This window comes from Quercus lobata, chromosome 11, assembly GCF_001633185.2.
Source record: "Quercus lobata isolate SW786 chromosome 11, ValleyOak3.0 Primary Assembly, whole genome shotgun sequence".
NCBI lineage: Eukaryota > Viridiplantae > Streptophyta > Magnoliopsida > Fagales > Fagaceae > Quercus > Quercus lobata.
In genome coordinates, this window is record NC_044914.1 from 14,792,756 (window position 1) to 14,812,936 (window position 20,181).

The 20,181-nt window shown below is 39.5% G+C and overlaps 1 pseudogene; it reads right to left on the minus strand.

Annotated features, from left to right (window-relative positions):
* Window positions 1-8,229: 8,229 nt before the first annotated feature.
* On the minus strand, window positions 8,230-9,678 carry LOC115967840 (annotated as a pseudogene).
* Between the last annotated feature and the right edge of the window lie 10,503 nt (window positions 9,679-20,181).

Consider the following 20,181-nt stretch of genomic DNA (forward strand, 5'->3'; position numbering starts at 1 on the left):
GAGGAAATCAATGGTACCCCAAAAACCCTAGGACGACACTATAAAAGGAGGGGTAGCTAACAATGAAGTGCATGTAGGAATAGTGAATTAGAGGGAAAAATCCTTGAGAAAGCTTTGTTAGAATTCAAAAAAGAGAAAAGAGGGAAAACATTGTCTGGGATCCTCAAACAGCTAGTAGAGAATACACTTGGATTCAAAAAGATTCAAACTTTGAAAGTTTTAGAGGTCTAAAGAACCATTTAAGTCTGTGATTTTTGAATTTATTTAGACCTTGTAACATGTCCTAGTGAATATAATATATTACAAAATTAAGAAAATAATGAAATATCCCATATTATCTTAAGGATCCCTAACGTTTTATTTTACTTTTCATTTTCATTATTTCGTTCTTTACTGTTCCTTGCTATTCAATGCGTATATATTTTTCTGTATGTTAGTGTGTATGTGTTGTAGGATCTGCGCTTTGTGCACCACTTGGTTCGAAATTAGCCTAATTTAGTTGTGGTGAACCAAGCCCAATCCCTTAAAACAATAAGCATTGGGCCTAGGATCCCTGTCTGGCTACTTGGGCTTGTGTGTTGTTTAACAAAAAAAAAAAAAAAAACCCACACATTAAGGCGACTCCACTGGGGATTGGGTAAAGGAGAGGGAAGAATCCCTTCACAAAGTATGGCTCCAAGACCAAGGAACAGCAAGGGTACTAACGTGCCACCCGCAGCATCTGAGCTGGTGGGAGAGAATGAGGTAGCTTCCAGATAGAGGAACGAAGTACCTCTAGTGGAGCATGAGGTTGTCTCAGGATAAAGGCGTGAGATGATGAACCGGATGGCAGATATGATGAAGTACCTTCAGTAGGAGATTTGTCTCCTCAAAGAGGGAAGAACCCAAGAAATCAGGGATAATACTCCTCCTATGGTTAGCTAAGAGAGGGTCCAGCCAAAGGGAGAGTCAGCAATAGGAGGGGGAGCCAACCCCCAATATCTCACATTGGCGGATGTCAATTCCATTCTTGAACAAGAAAGAGAAAAGCTCTCAAGGATTCCCAAACAATTCTCTCGGGATCCCCCATTCCCACTAGAACTTGGCAAGCCCTACCCCAAGGGATATGAACCTCCAAAGTTCCACCCTTTTGATAGAAGGAACGGAAGTGCTGTGGAACATGTCAGTAGATTCATTTATACCATGAGCCCTTATGCAGGAGACAAGGAGTTATGTCTAAAGGAGTTTGCTAAGTCCCTAGTGGATAGAGCATACATATGGTACACCGCCTTGAGGCTTAAGTCCATCAAGACCTGGGATGAGATGATGGAGAGATTCTGCGTAAAGTGTTATTCAAGTAAAGATAAAGTCGCTTTCCAAAGCCTTCAGATGGTAAATCAAAGGCCTGGAGAGGATCCTGTCCAGTTCATCAAAAGATTTAAGGATGTTTCTCTGGATTGTTATGGAGATTACGAAGAAAAAGAGCTCGTAGAGACCTGCATATCCAACATGCTTTTTTATTACAGGCTTAATCTCAAAAATCTATACATAACCCAGTTTGCTGACTTACTACAAAGGACTAGGAGGACAACGTTAACCATGATAACAAAGAGGGTACCAGTATCTCAGACCATGACAGCTTCAGTAGGAGAAAAGAGAAAGAGACCTGAAGGAAAAGTGACCGAGGAACCACCTGTGATCCTATGTACTGCAGAAGAACTGAATCATGTACTAGATAAATGGATTGGAGATGGAATTATTAGGCTATTTACTGTATCCAGACCACCTACTGAGGAAGAAAGAAAGAACCCCTTGTTTTATAGGATTCATAATTATGTTAAGCACTCTATTAAGGATTATTGGACCCTCTAAAGGCTTTTTTACAAAATGTTTAAGGAAGAGACCCTAGAGCTCACCCAACGAAAGCTTGAGGTGCAGAGGAACCATTTACCCAACCACAAAGGGAAATGAGTGGTGGCTGTGGTGATCCATGGGAACCCGGCAGAAGTAGAAAAATTTGAAGGATCCTTCTATCCAAGTAAAGTTAGGACCCTTCAAAAGTGCCTCAAGTTCAGATCACTATTCAACTAACTGGGATTTGGGCCAGAAGCAAGAAGATTGCTACAAAATCCCTCATAAGTATAGTAGCAGATCCAGGGGTAGAGTGTTTCACGGCAGAATCCCATGCTAGCCGAGTTTACTTGGAGATAACCAATGCAATAACCTTCACAGATGAAGATATGAAAATTGAAAATTTAGACCATTGCAGACCCCTTTATTTAAAGGCTACCATAAACGGTGTTTAGATTAGGAGAGCAATGGTAGATATAGGGGCGTCATTTAACCTTATTGCCTTAAGTACCTTGGAGGCTGTGGGCATGACTGGCAGGAGGATCCTAGGGGCTCTTGTGGAGATAACAGGATTTGGAGGGGTAGTAGAATCAACTGAAGGATATGTGCAGCTGGCCTTAAGGGTAGGCTCAATAATAGCCATAACCAGATTTCATGTGATCAACTTAGAAGTTTCCTACCATGTTCTGTTAGGATGTCCCTGGCTCCATAAGCACCGCCTCATTCCTTCCACATACCATTAATGTGTCAAAGAGAGACTGAATGGGACGCCCATAAGAATCCCTGCCAATCTAAACCCTTTAAACCAAGGAGAAGTAAACTCTGTAGAAACAATGTTTTATGATGAGTTGGGGTCGGATGACGAGAGTCCTTCACTAGGGACACTAGGACCACCTGTCTTAGAAGATGAGGTATCCATGATCTAAGGAGCCTCCTGGACAGAAAAAGGTAAAAGAAGGAGACCAACTCCTTAGGATCTCAAGAGTGCGTAGTAGTCTGGGAACCCGGAGAAAGGTTAATATATCGCTTATGAAGGTGCACGGGACTCGAATGCGTTGTGCAGGAAGGTCCTGGACTACCACATTGTATGATGGCTCAAAAAAAGATCCTGGACCTAGACAAGGAAGCATAAATCCAACCCGAAGAGGAATTGGAAGAAGTAAACTTGAGGGCTGGCTTGGTATCCCTAAAGCCTATTTTTATTAGTAGTTAGTTAACAGCACAAGAAAAAGAGCGGTTAGTAGCATTACTCAATAGATATGTGGATGTATTTGCATGGACATATGATGAGAGTCAAACTGGTAGTTCAACCAGCCAGGGTCTTCCTCACCGAGGTAGAGCATCAAATAACTCAGGAAGTCAGGAAATTACTAGCAGTTGGGTTCATTAAGCCAATCCAGCATCTCAGATGGCTCTTCAACATAGTACTTGTGAATAAAAAGAATAGCCAAATCCGATGTTGTGTGGATTTTCACAATCTAAACGAAGCATGTCCAAAGGATGAGTTCCCCCTACCCAATGTTGATCTCCTTGTAGATTCAGCTGCGAGAAACTCTACATTTTCATTTATGGATGGATATAGTAGGTATAACCAAATTTGGATGGTTGCTAAAGATGCAGAAAAGACGGCGTTCAGGACCCCGATTGGAAACTTTTATTACACTGTGATGCACTTTGGCCTTAAAAATGCAAGGGCCACGTACCAGCGAACCATGACAGCTGTCTTCCATGATATGATGTATAAGGAAATGGAAGATTATGTAGACGACATCGTGGTAAAATCAAAAACTAGGGCAGGACACTTCGAGGTACTTGTATGAGTCTTTTAGAGGTGCAGGATGTACAAATTACACATGAACCCCATGAAGTGTGCCTTCAGAGTATCTGTTAGAAAATTTCTTAGGTTCCTAGTACATCACAGAGGCATAAGTATGGATCCAACTAAGACCACAACCATCGCAACAATGAAAAGGCCTATAATGGTTAAAAAGCTTAAAAATTCCCTAGGAAGGGTATCCTACATCAGGAGGTTTGTGCTAGGATTAGCTTTGGTCACAAGTGAATTATCCAAATTGTTGATAAAGGGCACTGAGTTCATTTGGGGAACTGAACAGTAAGAAGCCTTTCAGAAGATCCAGCAAATCATGAATCATTTGCCTACCCTACAAGCACTAGTACGTGGGCGACCTTTGTTGTTGTATTTAGCATTAAATTCCCAGGCTATAGAAGCCCTACCAGCACAAGAAGATGATGAAGCGAATGAGCAAACCATTTATTATATGAGCAGGATACTAAAAGATACAGAGACCAGGTACCCCAAGATAGAAAGAGCGTGTCTAGTGGTTATCTATGCATCCTAAAGGCTAAAACGATACTTCCCATAAAGGCACTCCTCCATCAGCCTCTCCTGACGAGAAGAATAGCATAGTGGCTGGTCTTACTCTCTCAATATGACATCGGTTTGAGGACCTCCAAGGCGGTCAAAAGCCAAGCCATAATGGACCTACTAGCCCAGTTTCTAGGGGAAGAAGAATGTTCATTAAGTGAGGAGATCTTAGGAGAAGTAGCAGTGGCAGAGCTCTCAGGAAAGAAGTGGATTATGAGGTTTGATGGGTCAGCAACGACAACTTTAAATGGCCTAAGAATATGCTGAGTTGTGAAGATGGGGATGTTGAGTTGCGAAGATGGGGATACTGTGCCATTATCCTTCAAGCTCGAGTTTCCCTGCTCAAATAATGCTGTTGAATATGAGGCATACCTGATTGGTCTAGCCATAACACTCAGCATGGGAGTAAAACATATGAGGGCTTTGGAAGATTCCAACCTCGTGGTTTCCCAAGTAAAGGGGGATTTCGCATTAAAGGAGTAGAGTTTGGTAGCTTATAGAACTTGGGCACTAAAGGTAGAACAGAAACTCTAGGCTTTTAGTGTGGAGTACGCCCAAAGGAGTGAAAACAGATTTGTTTACGCATTAGCCACCTTGGGATCCCAAATATCGTTTAAAGGAAAGAGCACCTTGATAAGGGTAAGTAAGTAGGAAAATTCCATCATAGGGACTCTCAAAAGGATGTTTCTTGAAGAATCAGAATAGAAAGATTGGAGAGATGAGATAAAAGGGAATATAGGAAAGTTGGAGCACAGAGGAAGTAGTAAAGAATTAAAAGATTACACCTTGATAGAAGGAGAACTATACAAGAGGCTATCTAAGGGGATCCTGTCCAGATGTATTAGTGAGAAAGAAGGGAAGCTGAGGTTAGAAGAATTACACAATAGGCCTAGGGGATCACAGAGAAGATTAGCCTATACAAAAGAATGTAGCACATGGGGTACTACTGGCCAGATATGAATAGAGATGCTACAACTGTACAAGAAGAATGTCAAAAGTGTCAGCTTTCGGTGGACAAAGAAGAAAGTTATGCTGTTTCGTAACAGAAGATTGGAGGACCCCATTTATGGAATACCTGGCTCAAGGGATACTACCAAATGACAGGATGCTACCAAATGACAGGATGCTAGCCCATCAGCTCAGGAAGCTTACTGTTCAATACTTTCTGTAGAATGGGATCTCGTTCAAAAAGGGGTACAGTTGAGATCCCTTAAGATGCCTGGGGTCTAGGAGAGCTAGAGAAGTAGTAAGAGAAGTCCACTCCGGTGATTGTGGAAGCCATCTAGGGAAGAGGAGGCTTTACAAGCAGCTACTGCAGTTGGGGTATTATTGGCCTACAAGGAAAAGGACTCCGAGGAGTTTGTATTTACTTCAGTTTCGTTTTCTTCTAGTTGTAAATATGTGGGGTACACTTACCAATTTGCAACTCCAAAAATGTAGGAGGTAGAAAGTATTGTGTTGCCTTCGTACCGGAAGATGAAGAATAAGGTCAACCTAACACCATGGGATCTATTTACGGAGAAGCATGAACATCTACGAGCAGATGGTGAAAAGTGGATGAAAGAGGCGGTAAACTTTTACACTGTTGTAGCAACACTGATTAGCGCTGTGGTTTTCGCTGCAGTTATCACTGTACCGGGTGGCAGCAATCAAGAAACAGGCACCCCTATTCTTTTGAAAAGTATTTGGTTTAGGGTGTTTTTCATATCGAATGCAATAGCACTGTTATCTTCTTCGGCTTCAATATTAATATACGTGTCAATTCTCACGTCTCGTTTCACGGAATTTGATTTCCTGGTGTCATTACCATTAAAGTGGGTGTTGGGAGTCATCACACTAATCATCTCTATAGTAGGCATGGTTGTAGCCTTCAGCGCAACCTGCTTTCTGGTCTTGAGAAGTGAACTGAGATGGCTTCCGATTGTTATAATTGTTTTAACTGGTGTCATAATTATTTCGTTTGTTTCACAACATTCTCAGCTTTGGTTTGGTATCATCCACTCAGCATCTTTGTCTAATATTCATTTTCGGCGACGTCAAAACAGGCTCTTTTAGCGGATGATCAATTATGCCAACTGAACAATTGTTTGTGTCTCGAAGTGTCAACTTTTAATATTTCAAGAGTACCATAGTTTGGTACATGACTATAAATTTGTGTCTTTAGATTGTGTTCTAATAATCTTAATCAAATTTCTCTCGTCTTTTTTATTATTATTCATCTTCATCAAATTTCATTTGTATTATATATATATATATATTCCCTAATCTTTTCAGTTGCAGTAAGTGAAATTAAAGGATTTTAGCATTGTGTGATTGTGTTTCAGCAACAGAGGCTCATCTAAACAGAATTTATCTGAGATCTTTGTCTTCAAAGTACATTCATTGTGTTGGTCCTTCATATGGTTAAACATGCATATGTTGGTGGTCATAGTTTTTGGGATTATGCAATCAATTGCGAAGTCTCGAGCTCAGAGGACAACTGTATTCTGTGTTTTAACAGGTGTGAAGGATGATCGTGTCGTGATGGCATTTTCTTACTTGCCGTGGGAGAGTCTTCAGCAAGAGAGAAGTAGAAAAGCAAGTTGTGAGTTTTGCAGCCATGTGACAAATATAAGATAGGTCTCGTTTTGCAGCCACAAAAGTGACTCGACTCGGCATGCGCCCCCTCCTCTTCCCCTCCCATCCCATGCCCTCAATCCCTATCTCATGAAAACCACTATCAAGTAATAGGATGGCTGGACGCTTTTGGGTGTACCATATACGTTAGAGAGACAGATGGTTTAAGTTGTCTTTGGATGAATGGGTGTTTGTGTCAAGGTGTAAATAAGCCAAATCCAGATTTGCCGCTGGTAGAATGTGATGAACCGACCAAGTCGAGCACCATTTGGACTTTTGGTAGCAGTAGTGGGGGGTGTAGTGGTTTGTGTGAGGGGGAAGAGGCTATTGGATTGGGTTAAAATAAATTGGCCGAATATTTTCCTTTTACCATTATTGAAACTTCAATTTGTTTAAATTTTTTTCATTCACGAGGAACTATTCTGTGTTTTTGTGATTTCAAGAACAAAAGAGTAGAGAACAATTGAAAACACCTTTCAGGAGTTTTCAAAAAACCTGTTTTGAGTTGCAGGTTTCAGAACGTCGAGAACAGAAAACAAACAACCAAACAAAAGAAAGATTTAATTTCAAAGTCCAAACTTACTCTTCAAAATGTGCACCAGTGTTCAAATATTGTATTTTTTCTTAATTTGGACTTCTTAAAATTTCAAATTGACCTTAAAATCTTCAAAATTTCAGCTTACACATCAGACACTTCCCTCACTCACCAATTCAAAATCTTCATTTTATTTTATTTTTTTCAAATCTCATTTGTGGAATGCCTAGATTAACAAAGAAAATGGGATTTAGAGGTATCAAAGAGGGATAAAATGAAAAGAGAATCAATGGGTTTGAAGGAAGGGTGTTTTACCTCTAAACAATTCCACAGAGGCTCAAACATGATGGTCAATAATTGTTTATTTGTTGGTTAACCACCAAAGTAACTCAAATGACCAATTTAGAATCAACCCCAAACTTTAGAGGGGTTGTAAAATACATTTTAGCCTAATTTGTTTCATACTCAAACATGTTTGGACTTTGGAGCCAAACTTCATCCTTGCTCAAATCTACCGTTTCTATTATTACTATTTTGGCAAGTGAGAGAGATCCAAGTCCTAAGACCTCTAGCATTATATGAATCTCAATTATTCCGAAAGAGTTTAAAGACTCGTGCAAATTTTAATGGAGAACTCTTTTTAAGACTTTTCTCTATTAAATTTGTCTAAAATACGCATAAGATCCAGCAAGAGGCTTCCTTACAATATCTTACTCACATGTTCCTTACAATATTTTCGCTTGAACAGATACCACGTAATTGACAAAAGAAAAATATGACTATTAAAATGTTTACCCCATTATGACTTCTCCAACATGAAAAACTAGGATCTAATAATCTAATTAAATGACTGAGAGCACACCTAAATGTCAGCCAAGTTGGAACATACAGATTCTACCAATGAGTTCCATACAGAAAGTTCTAGCTTCATACCCTGGTTAATCATCTCCTCCAACCACAAAACAGCTTCAGATTATATACCCATGGAGGAAAGATCCTGACAATTATATTATGAGTATCAACACAAGGCCAATATGATTTGATTAACATCTCCTACAACACTTGACTTGCTTCAATTGGAAGATATCTAATTCGCGACATAACCCATCAATGAAAATGTTGTAAGTTTCCTTGTCTGCTTTGCAATCCAACCTCTCAGCAAGCACTGATTTCCACTATTGTATGCCCTAACATTTGGTACACAATTTGTTGGCCTAAATCCTCTTTCTTGCATTTGAATGAGAACTTTGTTAGCCTCACTAATCTTACCTTCATTCTAAAGATCAATAGCAATGGCACTATAACCAACCAAACTCACCTCTGATCAAAGCTTCATTAATCAAACGCTTGGTGCCTTCTATATCCTCACCAGTACTACACTGAGTGAGATAAAGATGGTGTAAACATCGCTTAGGAGCCTTCAGCCCCTTCCTTAAAATTTACCAAGAATTTCCACAGCCCTTTCAACTTGCTAATTATCACATAAAGCATATAACAAGGCTCTATAGACTACAATATCCATACCGCTACCCTTCTGAGAGATCCTCCTAAACATTGAATACAACAAATGGGTGGCCTCATTCAACCTCCCATTTTTGGACAAGCCTTTCATTTGAATCCAATAGCTTTCCTTCTTTGGGTAGCAAAATTGATAATTAATCTCTAGGAAAAATTGCAATGCAAGATCAGAACAACCCCTCTGGCACAGAGCATCCATGAGCAAGTTCAAGAACCGAATCTTAGACTTCACTTCCTACGCATAAGAGCTCTGTAAGAACAAAGGTTGAGCAGCTTCAAGCTCAGATTCATTGACCAATATCTGCAACAGGATATTGAAAGATTCTGTCCAATTCACGCGGTTGAACTGAGGAATGCTTTTAAAAGAGAGACTGCTTCATCTAGCAGTTCAGCTACCGCATAGGTTTTGATAGCAGCATTAACAAAGACTGAATCTTTGCATTCACACTAATCTTCTTTCATCCAATCAATCACCTCTTTCATCTCACAAATCCATCCTGCATTTCCTAGGATGCCAATAATGGTGGCATAGACTGGACCATTATGACTGTGATTGGGTTACTTATATTTGGCTTCCTTGAATATTTGGAGTGCTGTTAATGAGTTTTTCTGGTTCTGCATAATTTGAGAAAGGTGTGTCGGTGTCAAAAGCCTTGGCCATCTCACAATCATGGTGTTTTAATATCTAGTCAATCATACCTCCCACATCTGCTACATCACTGAAACAATAAGTCCTGAAAGATAAGCAAATAAGTCAGCACTGAACAGCATATTTATTAATCTGCATGAACACATGATATATAAAAAATCCAAAACTCAAAGTGAATGTTGGCCATGTATTGTGTGCAGGCTTATGACCGCATTCTTTGTGAAAACAAATAATAAGAATTCCTTGCATGAGTTCAATCATGTTGAATTTTTATCTTAGCCCAGCTCTTTCTTTGGCATAATATAGAAACATTAACGTGCAGAGCCTTTGCATCTTTATATATAGGACCGTCGGGTATTCTCTCACTCCTACAATATGGTGCAATCTTATGCATTTGTTCACGGTTCACAAATTAGTGTGTTCATGGCATGAAGTTCTCAAGTGGGGTATTGATAATTTACTGAGGGAAAATTTCAGATCCTCTTTGTTTTAAGTAATGTTTTACAAGTTTCACTCTGTTACATCACAAAATAAAATAAAATAAAAAGATATTGACAACTTAATCTAAAGCGAAATAAAAACTAAAAAGAGCCAATTATAAGCTACACAATCAAAAGTACTGCTCATTTCGTAAAGCGTTAATAAATCAACTAGAAGGTCTTAGACTTATAATTCTTTATAGCTTAGCTATTGCTAAAACTCAAATTTGAAATTTCTAGAAGGGTTTGGCCCTAACTATGCCCAATTATACCAGCACTCTTCAAGTTAAATTTAACACAACTGTTTAAATATTTGTCCTTTTCATGAAATGAAGATGAGGAATCAAACTCAACAATTTAACAAGATATCAATTTCGTCATGTTTTCAATAGCCGAACCTATAATGTCGGCTTTTCAAATTCCTCTACCTGGGCCAAAATAAGGTGGCGAATGAAGTCTTAGTTTTTATAAACAGTTGGGTCTAAGAATCCACTGTTCTTTCCACATCCTCCAAACTACATTGTGATTAATGTTCATCAAAAGATCAGAATTAAGCTTACATTTCATCAAGCAAGCAAGTAGCAATGCCCCACACTGATGGACCAGACTCAAATTTTCTCCATTGTCTCCACTGTGACGGCATAACCCATACGGGTACAAATGCGTTGAATAAACACCTAGCAAATTTTTTTTACTTAATTTTTTTTATTCTGGATACAGTGGCGACACATCTTGAACACTAGAGTAAGAAAAGCGAGAAAGAGGGAAAGAAAGAAAACAAGGAATCTTCGAATTCGGTAAGCACTCTACCGTTGACTGTGACCTCCATGCCGGTAGTCCTCTTTAGTTTGCATTGCGGCTCTTCTCCGATTTGGTCTTTTTTTTCTTTTTCTTTTTCTTTTTCTTTTTCTTTTTTTTACAAAGTTTGCCTACAAATTTTTAATAAAAAAATTAATAAAACTACATACTATAAAAACTTAATATATTTTAAACTAAAGAATATACTAAATTGTATACTCTTTATATTAAAATGTTCTTTATATTTTTAATGTAATTTATTATTTAATCTATATAGACTCATTTTTTATGCATAATTTACGACTACAAAAACTTAAAATTTAAAACATTTAATTGATGAGATAATTATTAATTGTAAGGACGCGATTCGTGGCGGACCGTAACAGTGTCGGGTTCGCACGTGAAAAGGCCCTAACAATATCATTTGTAGAGCGTGGGTTTGGAAGGCTAGGCCTTGATCTACAGGCGGTGGGTTTTTCGTGGTGTTCGTGCAAGTTTAAGTTTTCCTTCACCCCTGGAGTCTTTCTCCTGGAGGTGGGCTGGGAGGCTCTGGTTTTTGGCCATTTTTCCCAACCTCCTTCTTTAGGTTACTTATTTTTCCTTTTATATTTGCCTGCGTTCATTGTCCTTCGTCCACGTATAGGGTCAACCTTTCCAAGATTGATACTTGTCCCATCAGCCCATATTCAAAGTCGTTGGGGGTGGTTGTAAAAGCCAAAGAATGTGGCTCTGTCAGGTTCAGAGCATTGAATGGCAGTAAGGGCAGCTTTCCCTGGATATTTTAGATCTTTCTTCCAAGTTTCAGTCCTATACCGTTTTTACCCTTTTTTCTTTTTGGGGGGACTTTGGGTCTGCCGAGGACTGAGCTGTCCTCGGCGGTATCCAAAGGCTATCTTGTCGAGTTTGGGCCACAGCCCTCCTCGGCTTGGGCCTTTGGATTCTCCCCGGGTAGATGGGCCTGGCCCATAAATCATTTGGGCCCCACAATAGCCCCTCAAAACCCGGCTGTCCAACCTCTTGGTTGGAAAGGGGGGTTTTGGTGATGCCGAACCTCTTCCTATGGCCCAATCAATTTGGCCTATTAATAATGCTGGCGGCTCTTCATCTGTCCAAGAAATGCACCGGTCTATGAGACAGTTTTTTGATTTCGCGCTTGATGCGTTCTTATCGTTTGGGTATCCAAAACGCGCTTTTAATGACCACTATTTACGAGACTACTTTAATTCGGCGGTTTGTTTTGATGGGGTGGAGAAACGGAACCGGCATGTTTGTGTTGGCAGATTCCTTTGGAGATCTGAATCTATTAAATGTCTCCCGCTCCACCCTCTGTATAAGAGAGAAGGGAGGAGATTATTGTTTTTGTAAAGAATCCTTTTTCATCCTTCTGAGATTTGAAATACTTGGCCTCCCCTAGGGTTCATTTTACCCACTGGTTTATACACTAAATCGTGATACACTTTACCATAACAACGAGTGATGCAGGAGCCAAACCCCTCCCATAAACGCCATGTTCCAATAAAGCTCATTATGGCTCGATCGGGACAGGGATGGCGAAGACTCAAAATCAACCTCACCCTTCTTTCAGTCCAAATCCGAAGCAGGGACTTGTCACGTCAAACTTTCGGCGTGACTGAGTCGAGAACACCCATCATCAGTACCAACCGCTCTCTTATGAGCATACCTAGTATGGCTCTAGTGTGTTGGGAGTCAGGATCGAGGCAGGGACTAAGTGTCTCTACTTCTTCCTCTCTTCCTTCACTGGTGCTATCCTCCGTCTCCCTTTCTTAGTCTTCCCAGCACCAGATCCATCCTGGTGCTTTCACTTCTCCCTCTTTTGCTCATTTTTCTTTCTTTTCATCTCTTCTCTCTTCTTCTCCTCCTTCTTTACTCATGTCCTCCATCTTCTTCATTCATCTCCTCCATCTTCTTCATTGATTTCTTCCTTACTATTTCCTTCTCCTTCATTTTTTCCCAAAGAAGGTTCTTATCGTAATATGAGCAGTATTGAGGCAGAGATTGGAGAGACTTTGAAGACGAGTTTAAAAGACGCCTGACAGTTTACTTATCTGTACTACGGATGTCATTGTTGCTTAGGCAGTTCACATTTTGTATAGGCTCGTTTGAGCCCCTCTTTGTACGTTGTAATAATTTTTCGTATTAATAAAAATTGTTGTTATTTTATTTCGCATGTTTTGTCTCTATGCCTTTTTTTTTAAATTTACAAACGCTGCTCGGCACCATAATATAGCATCTAAATCAATGACGACTAAGACCAAAATACTTGATAATAAAAAGATGTCGCCATAACTTTAATAGAAATGCTTGGCACAATAAGGCCGACCAGTGAAAAGTAATACTTACCCCATGCTAGCCGAGGAGAAAAACAAAGGTTTGATGCCGTGTGAGGAATAACCATTTGAAGATATATCACCCACCAAATGAACAGCCTTCTTATACGACTAAATACTGGGGCGTTCCACCACCTTCCTTACACCTTTATTGGCCTTAACCTTTTATGGTGTTTAAGCCGTGGATGAAGTGACCTGACATTTTTATCAAGTAACCCATTTTACGAAATTCAAACCTTTTCTTATCCAAGTATTTGGTTTCCCCATTGGCTTGGGTCCGAGGACCATACAAGGCCTTGGTTCTGTCCAAAACTTGTAATAATTATAATTTTTTGTACTTGGTTTCCCCATAGGCTTGGGTCCGAGGACCATGCAAGGTCTTGGTTCTGTCCAAAACTTGTAATTTTTTATGTACTTGGTTTCCCCATAGGCTTGAGTCCGAGGACCATGCAAGGCCTTGGTTCTGTCCCTGGGCTCCTATGCTGAACGGGCCTGGGCCGCGAATTTACTGGGCCCGCAAATTAAGAGGTATTTCCGTAGTCTTTGATCACGCGGTACTTTTTGGCGTCCCAGTGTTCGAGGTGCGCCTTCTCGAGACTCCTTTAGCCTCAGGGTTGCAGACGACGTTGGAAATCGAGCCAGAGACGTTTTGTCTGTAGCGTTCCTTGGGACGCTGCGTGAATTAAATGCCACCGGTTTACTTCTGGGTATAAATGGGATAGGGGATCACTTCACTTGCACATGAACTCTCCTGTTCCCTTCAGAACCATATTTCTTCCATATCCGCGATCTCTCTTTCTAGTGCCACTGCCTCAAAGCAAGATGTTTGAGGCGTGGATGGGGATGAAAGGTCTCCGCACGCTTCAGAGGCACTGAATCCTCAAGGTGATATGGTATGGACAAGGATGGCACAGATTCAAGCCAGTCCTCCGTCTTGACAGGAGGAAGATGGTATTCCTCCTTCTTTTAGTCAAAATCCGAAGCAGGTTCTGGTCATGCCAGATTTTTGGTATGTCAGAAGAAGGAATTTCCGCCATCAGCGCCGTCTGCCTTGTAGCAGGCAAATTTTTGCGGGGGCTCCCCAACTTCCGGCTCCCTGCACCTTTTCTGTAGATGGTGTTAGCCTGAGGTCAGGTTCCCTGCACCTTTTCTTCACCGATGCAGGCCCCAAGTTGGGTTCTTTGGCTGCCTGAGTTATGGGCATGTAGAAGCGTCAAGGAATAGTTTCCTTAGACGACATCTTGGAACAGTAGCCAATCTCTTATCTGCGCCTTTTTTCTTCGGCTTTTCTTCATTCTCTTGTATTTTTCTTTACTTGCGTAGTTAGCTTTAATGTAAGCTTGTTTCAGTTTTTCGTTGTACACTGTACTGTTCCTTTGTCTTAATAAAAGATGTGTTTATTTCTTTTTACATACTTTCCTTCTCTGCAACAACTACTTGGTGCATGAATATTAAATGTAAGCTCGCCTTTAATGATACTCCAGGCAGAAAAATGCCTTAACACAGAGTCCTACTGGTTTAAACTCACAAATATTATCAAGTATAACAAGGTTAATCCTCAATAAATTAAACTCTTGGAACTAACCGGGATAATCGCTGAGTGCTGCGCAATGCATGCTAGACCAATGTCCGAGAACGATAAACTCTAAATAATTCGTCCGAGAGGGTAGCCGAGTAGCGAGGGACTTTGATTGTGCTTTTGGGTAATATATTACACCGTACCGCATCAACTCCTTTAGTACTGGGGATCCGAGGGTAGACCGGGGAATCCGTGCAATTGAGGGATTAACCCATCTGTTAACGAAGAGTTTTCTTCCCATGGATTTTGAGGTTTATGTGCCATAGTTTTTTTTTAAAATAGTTGGTTCCTCATCCAAGTAGTTGGTTTCTCCATAGGCTTGAGTCCGAGGACCATGCAATGCCCTGGTTCTGTCCAAAACTTAGTTTTCCTCATCCAGGGAGTTGGTTTCCCCATAGGCTTGAGTCCGAGGACTATGCAATGCCTTGGTTCTGTCCAAAACCTAGTTTTCCTCATCCAGGTAGTTGGTTTCCCCATAGGCTTGAGTCCGAGGACTATGCAATGCCTTGGTTCTGTCTAGCCAGGTACCTATGGCAATGCCCTGTGGTCATCCAGGTAGTTGGTTTCCCCATAGGCTTGAGTCCGTGGACCATGCAATGCCTTGGTTCTGTCCTAGTTTTCCTCATCCAGGTAGTTGGTTTTCCCATAGGCTTGAGTCCGAGGACTATGCAATGCCTTGGTTCTGTCCAAAACCTAGTTTTCCTCATCCAGGTAGTTGGTTTTCCCATAGGCTTGAGTCCGAGGACTATGCAATGCCTTGGTTCTGTCCAAAACCTAGTTTCCCTCATCCAGGTAGTTGGTTTTCCCATAGGCTTGAGTCCGAGGACCTATGCAATGCCTTGGTTCTGTCCAAAACCTAGTTTTCCTCATCCAGGTAGTTGGTTTTCCCATAGGCTTGAGTCCGTGGACCATGCAATGCCTTGGTTCTGTCCAAAACCTAGTTTTCCTCATCCAGGTAGTTGGTTTCCCCATAGGCTTGAGTCCGAGGACTATGCAATGCCTTGGTTCTGTCCAAAACCTAGTTTTCCTCATCCAGGTAGTTGGTTTCCCCATAGGCTTGAGTCCGTGGACCATGCAATGCCTTGGTTCTGTCCAAAACCTAGTTTTCTCTTTGTGTGGGATCTTGGCTTTAGGGGAGTTAGCTCCTCAACCAAGCCCCTAGAGTTTATCCATACGATTAACGCTATCAAGTGCCTAGTTTGCTTTTTACGGGGGACCTTGGCTTTAAGGGAGTTAGCTCCTCAGCCCAGCCCCTAGTCAAGAAACGTAGCCCCTAGCAGAACTTTATACTAGAACTCTATAACCAACGGTTAGAAATAACAAAGAAACTCTATCGACCCACATCCTATACCAACACACAAGCCTTTCCCACAGACGGCGCCAATTGTAAGGACGCGATTCGTGGCGGACCGTAACAGTGTCGGGTTCGCACGTGAAAAGGCCCTAATAATATCATTTGTAGAGCGTGGGTTTGGAAGGCTAGGCCTTGATCTACAGGCGGTGGATTTTTCGTGGTGTTCGTGCAAGTTTAAGTTTTCCTTCACCCCTGGAGTCTTTCTCCTGGAGGTGGGCTGGGAGGCTCTGGTTTTTGGCCATTTTTCCCAACCTCCTTCTTTAGGTTACTTATTTTTCCTTTTATATTTGCCTGCGTTCATTGTCTTTCGTCCACGTATAGGGTCAACCTTTCCAAGATTGATACTTGTCCCATCAGCCCATATTCAAAGTCGTTGGGGGTGGTTGTAAAAGTCAAAGAATGCGGCTCTGTCAGGTTCAGAGCATTGAATGGCAGTAAGGGCAGCTTTCCCTGGATATTTTAGATCTTTCTTCCAAGTTTCAGTCCTATACCGTTTTTACCCTTTTTTCTTTTTGGGGGGACTTTGGGTCTGCCGAGGACTGAGCTGTCCTCGGCGGTATCCAAAGGCTATCTTGTCGAGTTTGGGCCACAGCCCTCCTCGGCTTGGGCCTTTGGATTTTCCCCGGGTAGATGGGCCTGGCCCATAAATCATTTGGGCCCCACATTAATATTTTTTAATATTCTTAAAATTTTACAAATATAGAAAATATAATTAAACGATAAAATGCAAGTTTGTAACCATTGCCACAAACTTTGATTTTTTTTTTTTGGGTGTTCACATTGAGTCCAAATCTTCTGTTCCACTTTTCCTACTCCATCTTATACTCTAACAATAAAAACTTACCACATGTTCACCTAATTAATTAATTAATTAATTACTACCATTAATTAATAATAGTAGTATTAATAATTCAATAATGGTAGTATTTAATTAGTTAATAAGTCAATAATTGTAATATTTAATTAGTTAAGTGAATTTGTGGAAAGTTTTTATTGATAAAGTATAGAGTAAAGCAGAAAAAGTGGGACAAAAGATTTGAACTCGTTCACATTCCTTCCGAACATACACATGCATATCATATCACAGATAAGAACTGTTGGTAGGTGGGGTGGATGAGATATTTAATAAGAATTGGTCACACGTCTTTTACTTATTTAATACAGTTTTTTTTTTTTTTTAATGTATTTAATCAACGCACTATTACATGGCCATACAATTAATTGCAACACAAACATATTGATCCAAAAAAAAATTACTACACGTACACTTAATGTACAAACCTATTATTGTACATAACATTTATTAGATTTATGTTATATATTTTATTATTCTAAAAAATAATTTTATAGATGTTTTCAAACATATTATTATTGTCATTTATTTTTTAAACCTAAAATAAACATAAATTTCTTCAAAAATATTTAAAATATACTTAAAAATAGATATTAATTATTCAATTAATTGTTGTATCCCTGAAATGTGGTGGGGTGAGGGTTGGGGTTCAAGTCTCCAGGAGTGAGCTTCACACACATATACACTTAGATTATACTAGAATAGAAATTCTATCTTGTATTAAAAAAAATGTTGTATTACTATATTCATAAATGTATCTAGGGGCAAAATCGAAATTTTTGGTTTTGGGGGGCCGAGACTGAGCCATCAAATTTATTTGAAATTATAAACAAATCAAAGTTAATATGTGTGTGTGGAGTAATACTTAGAGACTCCTGATACTCCTAGAGCATCATTTTGGGCTCTAGGAATATGAGAGGAGGGAGCACTATTTATCCATACTTCCGGAGTACCTAAGAATTTTTCGTATGTGTGTGTGCAGTTGTTCATACATTAATTTTTAAAATTTATAATCTTTACTCCAAATTAAGTCATAAGTCATAAATATGTTGTATACAAAAGTTATATACATGTCTATAAAATTACATTATATGAGAATTTTAGATCTTTCTAAATTTTATTGATTATACTAAAGTTTTTTAATTTTCTATAGATATTCAAAAATGACTTAGCATCTTCCTTGAAAGTTATGTTTGACGATGATTTTTCATAAAATACAGTTCATGTGGTAGTGAAAATATTAGCAAATTCTTTTCTTTTACTTTTCTTTTTCATGGAGAAGAAATTTGTTTTGGACAAAGGTCACTTTAGTCTCCATTGAGAAGGTTTGGAGAAGGAAAAGGGTGAATGGTGGTTGTTCTATGTGATAAAAGAGAAAAAATTTATAAAAAAAATCATTAAACATTAATGTTTTAATGTAATGTAATATAAAATAGATAATGTGATGCAAGCTATTTTGAAAAGTGAGTATATAAAATAGAAAAATTAAAGTAAGTTCTTATGATAAATAGAAAAAATTTATTACACTAGCTAATGTGAATACTATGGTAAAACCAATACTCTAATTGACATGAAAGATTGAGTATCAATAGTGAAAAACTATGGAAAAACCAAGTCAATGGATTAAAAAATGACTAGATGGTATGGCTTCAAATTTGCAAAGTAATCTTAGATTACTTAATGAGAGCAAGGAGATGGGCCAAAAAAGGTTTCTCGGGGACCGGCACTTAAAAAAATGGTCAGGAGTTTCTAGTTTTTTTTTTTGATACGGGAGTTTCTAGTTTTATAACAATTAACTTGATAAGTTTTTACAATGACAACTTGCCCTATTAGGATGCCAATACTGATGGGGCATCCCAAGGAAATCCTGGGAAGGCAGGGGGCGGTGGAATCATTAGAAATAGCCATGGGTTGTGGATTAAAGGGTATTCAAGGTCAATAGGTTATACTACCAGTGTTGTTGCTGAATGGTGGGCTTTAAGGGATGGTCTTACTTTAGCTATCCAGTTAGGATGCCAGCATTTGGAGGTTGAATTAGATGCCAAGGTGATTGTGGAGCTTTTGAAGTCTAACAGTACTCCTAATAGAAACTATTCTCCTCTTTTGCATGATTGCAGGATGTTGCTAGACCAACTACAGCAAGTCAGAGTAGTGCATGTTTTTAGAGAGGCCAACATGTGTGCAGATTTTCTGGCTAGATGGGGCTGCTGTATGCAAGATGATTTTGTCATTTTTGATCAGCCTCCTACTGTAGAATTGCTTCCTATTTTGTATGCAGATATGTATGGTGTGTCATGTTGTAGGCTGACAAGCCCATCCTTTGTGGCTGTAAACAATTAGTTGATTATAATATAACCCTTTTAACCAAAAAAAAAAAAAAAAAAAAAACTTGCCCTATCAGTAGTTGTGTATTCTAGACTTATTGATTTACTAATTCACTATTATCCCTTTTTCCATTAAAAAGGGTTGTCGAGTGTGGACACAATTTTCGTTATATCAATGAAACTCGTAAAGTCAATTTATGATTGAACTTGTGAACGCATGACAAAACGTGCATGAGTAGGCATACTGCATTAATTTCTCCCTCCGTCCAAATGGATTAATTGTTGATGGCCCCAGGACCTTAACTTTTCCTCTGTACTAAAATCACCATTTTCCATGAGTAGGTATACTGCATTTTCCATCACCTACTTTTCAACCCATCTTTAATCGGATTGGTCTCGTTATCTCTCTATGCTCGTACACGTGTATATTCTATTAAGTCGAAGCTCATCAGCCTCTCTAAACTCGCAACTCCAACATTGGTTATTTTTATAAGCTCGCTCGTACACGTGCTTCTTTGAAGTTCAAGCTCAGTCCCTCAAAGTCTCGAAGTCACAACTCCAACAACAACAGCAGCAAAGACTGCATCAAAAGCACCGCAGCCTGCAGGTATCTCCAAAACCCTTCCACAGTTCCACCACTTTTTCCTATTTCTTTCGTCACTTGTACAAACATGCAACTTACTTTACACCTTGATCACGTCCCACTATTAGGGTTGTCAAAATCGAGATCTTACGTAAAATCGTAGAAGGTAGGTGAAATTATGGATTGTAGAATTGGATTGTGGATAGTAAGGTTTTACATTATTTGAGAAAAAAACAAAAAATATACATTGGTATGTTAAATAATCACATAAATTATATATTTATTGATATAATTATCATACATTACTATATCCATTTGTAAGCATCATT